Raw genomic sequence first — 10,791 nt, 5'->3', positions numbered from 1 at the left:
GAATGTGAAACGCCTAACCTTTTTGATAGTTTGAGCAAGTAGTAAATACAGGATTAGCAAACTTGCACAATGGGTTGGTTCACATTTCTTTCTTTGCAGTGTGATCTCATTAATGAATAGTCAAATTGAATTTGGAAAATGAACACAGGATAAATAAAAGCTGCTTTGTACCTCTCAGATTCTACTTAAGAAATAATTAATGTTGACTGGATCTAATAAAAAGGTAGACTTTTCAATTTATAATTTTTAATTGCATGTTTACTATGATATTAATTATTCTTCTAATTTCTTGAGAAATAACAACACCTAAAGATTCTGAGATAATTTCTGTGGAACCCTGCTGATTTCATACTTACTAAATTCTATAGATCTGAGCCTACAGCTATTATGAAACTTAAGAGAAAACGACAATTAAAGTGATTATTTCAGTAAAATGTTAAGAAAATTAACCTAATCCCTATTGTTAAGTGGACAGATTTTTTTTCCTATGGAGAACAAAATGATAACAAATGACTCATAAAAAGATTTAGTTTTCTGAGGTCTGTCAAGCTGTTCCTATTTTAAACTTTAGATCAGAGCCATGTTTGCATTAGTCTAGATGTGGTTTCTTAGTAACTCTTGAATCTTTTTAAAAAAGATATCTAAACCCACCTTATTAGATTATATAATTAGATTCCTTAATGAAAGTAGCCTACTTCTATGGCTCAGTTCCGTTTTCCTGTTAATGAATATTGAGCATGTTAAACGGAGCACAATGGCTTGTTCCACATTTCATGACGGATATCCAGCACCAAGGAGCTGTGAATGCTTCATGTCTGTAACAATTTGTTTGACCAGCAAGTACTTGTGCGTGCTTTGAAAAGAACAGAAGTTTCACTATTCCTGCCAGGGCTTTGCTTGTGCAAAAGCAAACTGCACTTCAATTACGAGTACCACAGACATGACGGCCAAAGCTTGATTATATGTTGAAATTAAAACAGAAACAAAAAAACCCAGTTCCCAGATGCTATCTATGTCTTCCTTTGGAGACCCTTTACCTCTCTGTAAGGCTCTTCCTTTTTTTTTGAAGATCCTTGTTTGTTTTAATTTTTATTCCTGTGATTATCAATTGGAGGATTGTAGAGCTGATAGTTATTTCCTTAAGATTTACTGAAGTCTCATAAATTTCTGCTGTAAGAGTGCTCTTTAGCATCTGCTGTCCGGTTACTTTCATCTGTTTTGATCTCTGTTGTTGTTGTTTTAATTATCTTATTAATAGCTTGCTCCAAATTCACAGAACCTAGAGCCTTACACCAATAGAAATTTTCCCTTAAAAAAAAAAAAAGTAATTGTTGCCCACAGTCAAACCTAACCTGTTATATAGTGTTGTTTTCTATTGCGTGATCTGCTGTGTTGCACTTGTAAAGTTTTTGGGTTGTCTCTGGTCGAACATCTTTATACTACTGTGAATTAGTGTAATAAAATGATTACAAAATTTTAGTAACTTTCCAAGTCCATTTGACACGGCTGCAGGAAGCCTCCTTTCTGCTTTTCCTCATTATTCTTACTAAGAAATTATGATCTAGACTGAATTTGTTACATTTCTTTTTGTTGACTGTATTTTAAAGTCCATAGGTCAGCGGGGTCTTGACGTGGGATTCTGGTCCCTGTGCGCGGTCGTCCGGATCACCTCCCATCGCCCAATACCGCAGGTGGCCAAGTGCGGGAGGACAGGGGGAAGGCACAGCGGCTCCCCTCCAACTTGGCATGACTGACTAGTAGGGAGTTACACAAAAGGAGAGAATCGATTTCTAGGTTGGGTCCATTAGAAAAATGAAACGTCCTGCAATTTCTTTGTGTGTGTCTGCCTCCCCTCCCCTCCCCTTCCAAATAACTTTTGAACCCTTTGGTCAAGTTTAACCCAGTTGGATGAGAGGTTACGCTACAGCAAGTTAATTGAGATGAGCCGTTGGTAAGAGGAGAGAGTCACCACGTGCGTCCCGCTGAAGAGTCTGTGGCTTGGCACCAGAGAATTCATACGGAAAAGAGACGTGAATGCTCCAGGTAGATGAAAAGTAGCCACTGAAGATCAAGCGAAGCTCAAAGCCACAAAATAATGGGAAAACTAGCAACACTGTGCTGTGCATAGAACCTTCTTTTTTCTTTTTCCTAAAGCTTTTCGGCATGTTTCTCTTTCTTTTTTTGTCAGTTCCCCTTTGCTGTTCCTTCTCTTGCTGACACTACTCTTGCAATCTGAGCAGGTACCTGTGAGTCTCTGCAGATTCATTCTTGCTTGACTAACAGAGAGTTAAGCATATAAACTGCTTAAAATATATTTCTCTGAATGTAGGATTTCTGTATTCTACATCATGCAGTTGTATGTGGTATGAAAAAATGCTTGAGAACTTCTGAACATTTTTTTCTTGTAAATAGGCAGCTCTCTCTTTTGAAATGTCCATATTTGAACTGGTAGCCATCTTTAAGTTGAGATCTCAAACATGGTTCTATTATATATATAGATATATACATAGATATATCTTTGCAGCATTGCAGCATCGCAGGGTCTGTTGGATTGTTTTGCCTCAACTATGTAAATGGCTTGATTTATCACTGAGCTGAGAAGGACAGCAGGAAACCTCCACTGTTTGTATATCCCAGCCCATCTTTAGTTGTTTCGTAAGTAGCTCTACTTGCAATGCATTATTCAAAGTTGAAATGTTTTTGGAACATTCTTTGCTGGTTAACTGGAAAGCTATTATTTATTGCTTCCAGGTGATTTGCACTGATGGGCGCTCAGGGTGGTTTTCTGGCTTCATCTAAACCAGTTGATTTAGAAGTGGTTTTTTTACTGTGCAAGTGATGCGAGTTTTTCTTTCCGTTTAATCCTTGAGATCGGCTAGTGGATTTCACACAGAAAAGGAAAGATAAACTGTTACTGTACCCTGAGTCTACTCGCAGAATATGCAGTCCAGAAATAACATACTGTACTGACTGATGGAGCAAGCACTATGAAAATTTTCCTTTCCTAGCATATGTGATAGTTCTCAGAAATCCAGCTTTCGTTTGCACTGTGCCAAGCGAAAAAGGGCTCTTTTCAGTATGGAATATTTCAGGGTTTAAATAGTCTCTTTGTACTAAGAGTATATGCATTCCTTCTTACTTTCGTTTATACTTTTAATACTTGACCTTCTTTGGTTTTGAAGTGACACGGGGAATAGAGCAATCTGCAGCCTCTGTCGGTTCACGTGAAAAAGGAGACTAAAGCCATGCACTTTGGGACTTGCACTTCATTGTCTTTGCAGACGTTATCGCAACAGAGCGTGTGCTCCTGATCGGTCGCAATGCGTATAGCAGAAGGTGACAAACCCACTCAGATTCTTCTTCCAAGTCAGGTCTCTGATCTTTTAGCTGTCTTTCATACTGGGAAGTCATATTTAACATAATTGTAACGAATCCCCTGAAATTCTTGCTGCACTAAGCTTAATTTTCAAAGAGGGAAGGTAAGAGGACTGTGCAAGGTCTCTCCGCTTTCCCCTGTATTTCTTCCTTCGAAGAACTAGAACCGAATGCAAGAGACGAGCAGGGCCCCGGGGAAGCTCAAAGCACAGAGGAAACTTAACCCGAACAAAACCTTTCACTGCAGAAGCGTTCGACTTTGCTGGTGAAACTTGCGTTTTGCCTTTGAGTAACAAACCTTGCAAGAGTGCCAAGTTACTTTTTCTTTATTATTTGTAAAGTAGGTGGCTAAAAATGAAAGAGATGACGTCTCGGATAATGTTGGGGAGTTTGTTTGTTTGTTGGCTTGTTTTACCGGTTTGAGGAAGAAATGAAAACTCCTTTGGTCACTAAAGGAGTTAGTTAGTGTTGGCTATCTGAAGATATCTGAAGCTTTGATCACAGTCTCAAATCTAAAAATATAATAAACTAAGTAGCTCTGCAAACAAACATAAGTTGAGGCATCAATTACAGAAACTGATAACCAGCTTTATGGCTGAGATAATTTAAATTCTGTGCTATTTTAAAATAAAGGAGTTAGCAGTATAACAATCCATTTTGAAAAACTGGCAAAAAAAATCTTGCTTTTCTGGGTAGTACCTTCTACCTCAAAACCTATTCTTTTGTTCCTGCTCTCATGAAGAAATGAGATGAGTTTATGGCTGCAGTGTCTGTTCTTGAGAGATAAGCCTAATTCTTAGCAACACAGCTGTATTTGTGCAGGTCAACAGAGGACGAAGGTCATGGCTCCAATAATGATAGTTCATTACATGTGAAAAAACTCGTAATTCTTTAACTGATTTCATTTTAGAAGCTAAGAAAAGATTCCCCCTCAAACAGTTTAATGCCATGCTAGTATCAAGCTAGAAGTATTTCCTTTGAACTGCAGGCCACTGCTTTATTTGAAGTTTGTTTTTTTAGCCCATTACTTTGGGAGAGGAGGAGGAGGGTGTCAGGGGAAACCGGGAACTGCTGCATCAGAGCTGAGGTGTCCCGGGTATCCCACCAAACAGACGCCTCTCGGGAACGCTCTAGGTGTGGTTGCGGCTCTCCTAGCGCAAGGGACAGGCTCTGTGAGAAAAGAGTGGGATTTGGGGTGTATAACATCAAAACCTCATCTCCCGAGCATACAAAAACCTCTTGAAGAAAAGTCCTTCCCTGTTCTCGGTGGAACTTGGCTGTAGTTCTGTGAACATCCTAAACTATTTATTTGCGTATTATCTGGTTTCGTTGTAAGCCAGATATTTCTCCGCCAGCCTAGTTCCCCACGAAGGCAATGACAGCTTGTGTTGGCACAGGTGATGCAGAAGCGAGCGGCGGATGTTAGCCGGAAGGTGGGAATGCTTCTTTCCATGGTGGCCGCTTTCGGGTTCAAAGCATTTGAGAAACCTGCAACCTCAGAAACTGCTGATACGCACATTCCCAGAGCTGTGTGGTAACTCCTCCTTACAGCCACATTATGGTATTTACCTAAAGGGCTTCATTTGGTGTATTATGAACAATATGAAGAAGTTCTTTAAGTAGCTTGGACTACATTCACTTTCAAACCAAACACACCGCTCGGAACACTGTTTAGAGCAGCATTTTAAGATTTAGTACTTTATCTGGTTGTTGGTTATATGTCTTTGACCCTGGACTATAAAGTCAAAGGGTGCTTTGTCTGAAGAGTCAGGATTTCATGCTGAGTTGCTTTACAGTAACACAAATTTGATTCATGATTTCTGCCACCCAGTAATGATTTCTTCTTGTGAAGATACTCTGCTGTGACAAGTTCTCCCCTTTATGTGCTAAGTTAGTAAAGTAGTTAAAATCCTGAGCTGTGCAGGGTATTATTTAAATGTCTTTTGCAACCTTAGAGGTGAGTGACCCTGCTGCCCTGGCTAAATTCCAGTTTACATAATTATAATCTACTACTTAACTCCCCAAAGAAATGCTGTGCCGAGGCCAAAACCAATGCCCACACCGTTTGATCCGAACTGGGGTATCCACAGAGAGTGCTGTCCTGCAGCGATTCTGCAGCTGAAGCGGTGCTGGCTGTGTTAGCTGAGGTAGAAGTTGCCGCCTTTGCTTCTGCAATCACCAAAAAAGACTGCGGCCGATACTAAAGGTAATCAACAAGGAACGCAAGCCAGAACAGAGAAAGAACAGGCTTTAGGACTATCCAGAAACATTTATCAATATTAAATGACCCTGACAAAAATTTGCACTTGAAATTATAATAAATTAGTCAGAAAAATATTCGACGTGTAAGCAATTAGCCCAAAGAAGGTCTGGAGGACAATTCTGATGCTTCCAAGGGCCTAGAGAAAAGCAAAAGTGAAAGGTTAAAGGAGATGATTTTTTATTTTAAGGAAACAGAGTAGCATGCTTTCATTTTTTTCTAACGATTATTATGAAAGAAGTTTACAACAAACATGGAAGAATAGAAATTTTGCAGGAAAGAAAGATTACTTTTATTAGGAAAACCTGTGACTGTCAGAATAGGTAAGCATTGAACAGATGACATAGATCATAGCATGACTTTTATCAGAGGTTTACAAAATTAGACAAATCTTTGTCAGGAATAAGTATACCTCAGTTACTCTGCCACAGGGCAGGAGGGTGGGACTTGAAGGTCCGTTGAAGTCCTCCGAGTTATATTTCAAGTTGTTGTTGTTTTCCTCTGTCCTATTCTCTGCTGATTCTAATTCTGGCTGTTACCGCATGCTATAGAAGGCTCGTTGCATACTGGGATTTGGCAGATTGAGGTATCTGAAAGAGGCTTCCCCAAGGTCAGACAGCCAAATGATTGTTAGGCAGAAATACAGGTGAAATACAAAGATCCAGGTGATGCTAAAACACGCTGCACAATTTGCAGTTCTTATATCTTCCCTGTTCTTGAACAACTGAAAAAATACAGCCACCACTGTTTAGTAATACCAGCCTTTAGCGTAGCTTTCCTGCCAAGTCTGCCCGTGGAGGACCAGGGCGTGTTTCGGAGCTGCTGTTCACCAGTAACCAGTCTGGGGCCACGAAATACCAGTGCACAGCAGTGATTTTCAGTCTCTGTGGAACTAAGCTTGACTGGAACCAGTGGGTTAAAATTACTGGTCAACTCTCCTCTGCATTTAGAGCAGTGTCACAGGGAAGCAGCATCTCAGGCAAATCCCACTGCCATGATGCACTTCACAAGGCCTTGCCTATCTCTTTATTTTTTATAATGCTTTCCATAGCTGCTGAAGTTTCAGGTCCTCGTGTTTATCTGACCACTCATCTGAGTGGAAAATCTGGGAAGTAAGTAATTCCCCTTCTAGGCTCCTGCCCCCCTGCGTGGTCTGTCCCTCAGCCTAGACAAAGCTGTGACTGCTTCTGTGAAAATCGCTGTCCTGTGGTGATGCAGGAGGCACCCATAGCTATTGAACGCTGACCTCTACGTGTTGCAGAAGTATTTTATTACCTGTTGTATTTATCTTGAAACTGGAATTACGAGATTAAGTTCAATCTCTTTCTCTGTGGTCTTTTGTGTCAAGTCTTTCTGATAAAGAATGATAAAATCCTTATAAAGTAGCTTTTAGAAGGAAGAAGCAGAAGCCAAAAAATCAAATTAAGATTTGACTTAGGGCATCGCAGTAAATATGGAGAATTTTCATGGCCACTGAGATACAAAGGGTTTTAAAACAAATAAAAAAAAAATTGAGGAACAGCAGAAAACAACTGCTGTTTTAAAAATAAAGCATTCCAAAGCAGGCACAGACAGATGAGTTGCAGGCCTTCCCTCTGAATTCTTCATTGTTGTAATTGCAGTATCTTTCAGAAGACGTTTTCAAAAAGGTTGGTCAGAACGTGCCTACTAAATGTAGTAAAACTCTAACCAGAAATGTATTTCCTGCTTGAGTAGAAAAAACATACACACAAGACTACAAAGTGAGGACTCTCTTTGTTATCCCAGTGCATTCAATCTAGTGTGCAAAGCAAAACAAATTTATTAAAGACAAAGGTTAGAAAACATAACTCTAACAACTGTATCTTTTCTTGATGAAGGTTCCTAACACGCTGCTCTACTGCCTGAACACAAAACTAAATTGCATCTTTAGATGCTGAATTGCATCTAAATTGTCTCTTGTTCCTATTTTCCATTAAAGCACTTTACTTTCACAAGAACACGTGAAGTTTAAAAAAACCCACACTAACAAATAGTGAGATTTCCTTCTTACCTTTAAAGCAGCACTTAAGCGTTGCTGACACAATAACACAATACCAAGCTTTGATGCAGCCAGCGTTTTTGAAACAACATGCATATAGAGCTCTCTACTCAACTTGCACTGGTTTTTCCACAAAGCTGAAGTCTGATGTTATTTAAGAAAAAAGACAAAAACCTTTCAGTGTGTCTTTCCTAGTATAGTGCATGTTTGGGGCGGGGGGGGAAGAATCTTACTTATCTTTTTTTTTTTCCCCTGTACTTTCTATTTTTTAAAACCTCTGAGTTTTCAAAACCTGTCATTTGTCAGTTACAGTCTTAACACATTTTCCCTATTTGTTCTGTTGAAACTTTTCATTTAGGGGAAAAATCCATCGGGTCCAAGGTTCTGAAAAGGCTGTATCAGTTCTAGATCTGTAGATAAGAGGGATGGAAATAAAAATTGCATAATATTTGGGGAGCTGTGATTTTTCTTTTCAGCTACATATACCAGAAGGTTATCTAAACAGCTTTTATAAAAAGGGAGAAAAATACAAAAGCAGAAAACTGGCTGCAGTTATGACACTGTTATTTTGTTTTCCTCCTCCTCTCCCTGTAAGTTTGAGAGAGAGAGAAATAGAAAATACATGAACTTTCAGGCACACAAATTTCAAAAAACGTTTTTGAAAGGTTTTAAATTATATTATGTTTTTGTCATACCAAGGCCTATCAACAAACCAAAATGCCTAAAATACAAAAAACTTTCCTTAAAATTCATAGTAATATTAGTCCTATGTAAGTAATCTATGACAGAAGAAAATGTTGTCCCTCCCAGACGTAAGTAACAAATAGTCTGAAGAGCTAGTATGTAACTTCATTGTATGAGGAGCTGCAGAAGCCCTTTGCTGCCAAGTAACTAAGCAAATCCTAACCAGTTTAGTCTGAAACTGTAATAATAAATTACGTATTTTTCACATTTATGTCTGATTAGAAGGAAATATAAAAACCATGTAATGTTCCATCATTGGACAGTTCGGTCTAAGCTGCATGAAACCATTTCTAAGGCTCTTTATGCAAAGCTATGTCAGCTGAATTGTGTTTATATTCCCCATGTTCATGTTTTGACATCTGTATGATTGTAAATTTACAGAACAAAAAAGGTGCACCAGTTTTCCCACTTTTCTATAATAATGAGTTTTAAACTAATTTTTTATTTTGATTCAGCCACCACTCAGACCTATGGGTAGACTTATTTTTAATGGTTTTCAGTGCAGCGGCTGTTTACAAACAATTGCTGTATTCTAGAGTACCTGGCCTGTGTCTCCATCTGCTTTGAAATGAACACCCAGTCCCTATTCTGGCGTGTATTTTTGTTTGGTAGGTGTTACTTCATTTACTGCATGTAGATATGCATATAAGGTTTTTTATTTCTGCAAGCTTCTTGCCTGTGACAATTATACACAAAGATGACATGGTCTGGCTAATAGCACCGTCCTCGGCTGACACAAGGACAAGCTCGGTAGATGACAATCGGCAAGCAAGGCTTGCCAAGGTTCAGGGAACAGCCGTATCTGCGTGCCAGAGTCGACAGCGAGGGATTATGTCCTTGTTCCTGACCCGGCAGTGCAGGAGCTGGGCGGACCATGAGGCACCAGCTTTCTTTTGACCCTTACAGAACCTGTCCCTTTCCAGGGGAAGGAGCCCGCCTGGCTAAAAGGCAGCTTTTCCATTTCTTGGGGATTAAGACCTCTGTGGACGGGGGGACTGACTGACTTCACGTGGGGTCAGTCTGCTTGTGAGTGGGACGGCTGGCTGTAGCTCTACCCTCCCGCCCTCTGTGAGGGGCTGCACAGGATAAGAAATGCCTTATAGCAATACTTGGTTACTAGCATGTTAAAAAGGGGCTTTTAGAGTGTATTTGTCCTCTTAATAAAACTGAGTTCAGAGCAGAGTACTCACCCCACACCCCCCCACCATGGTAGCCCCAGCAGAGAGGACCTCATTGCAAAATTTACAGATGAAGTCATTGCTGTGCCACGTTCTAGGTAACGCTACACCATTCATCTCCGGCTTTCAGTCTGTGCACTGCTTCATACAGAGGTGAATGATGCCTGCTCACCAGTGTGTCAGGGGTCAGCACTGCTTACTACAAACATCATTTGCATTCATGTTAAAATGTGAGAAGTAAGCCTTCCAGCAAAGTCATTTTGAGTTGCTTTCCTTGATGCCTAAGGACGAATTTCAGTGTTTTTTAAACATGGATGGAAGTGATAGATTTTGCTTGTTTTAGGATACCCCCCCCCCCAAAAAAAAAACCCCAAACAACCCCCAAAACCCAAGCAAACAAAAAAACCCCCCAAAACCAACCAAACAAAAAAAACAACCCCCAAGTGTTACCACTAATTGCTTTCCAACATGGTGTTAGAAAAGGAGAGGGAGGAAAGGGTCCTCCACTTTGTTTTCAAGGCAGTAGCATGGTTTTCACTGACAAGAGTTAAAACATCATTCCTGTTTCCAACATTTTTAATCTGAATATTTTTAGCAAAGTATTGTTTCCTCAGAGCTTTTAGTGACCTGTGCAATTTCCATCAGCTTGCCTTCATACTGCAACTCCACAGGAGACTGTATTCACTTTTAGGCCTTCAAACTTACTACTTCAAACTAACTGTACACTCTGATATTGTAAAGTTAAGTGATATGTAGAAACTATGGCTGATGCGCGAGAGGCCTACTAAGATGGCTGTCAGGAAAACAGACACATCTCCTTCTACACAGTGCAGTTTTCTTGATATTTGGAAAGGTTTCATGATGCTCTGGTACAGGTCAGTACCCTATGCCTAAGAATCTCTGTACCCTACGAACACCAGCAAACATGCAGGTATCTATATTCCACAGTCAGGCGTATTAAACCATTTGTCATCTGTCTCAACAGCTAGAGAGGAACTTCTGAGGAGGAGGCTTGTTACTTACCTGTATACAGCGCTACTAAGAGCCATCCTGATTTCCCCTACCAGATCTTGAATTAAGCAGTCTTACTAACTGAAGCTGTTTGCTGCTGCTGCTTTGACAGCAGTAGCCCAGCCTCAGTGGGGGAGATTTTCAGCAGCTTAGCTGTCACTTTGCTAACTGATCACAAGTCAGATAGTGAACTCAATTTTGCT

This window comes from Fulmarus glacialis, unplaced genomic scaffold (assembly GCF_000690835.1).
Source record: "Fulmarus glacialis isolate BGI_N327 unplaced genomic scaffold, ASM69083v1 scaffold14468, whole genome shotgun sequence".
Classification (NCBI taxonomy): Eukaryota; Metazoa; Chordata; class Aves; order Procellariiformes; family Procellariidae; genus Fulmarus; species Fulmarus glacialis.
The sequence above is the reverse complement of the archived record's forward strand: the minus strand, read 5'-3'. Positions refer to the sequence as shown.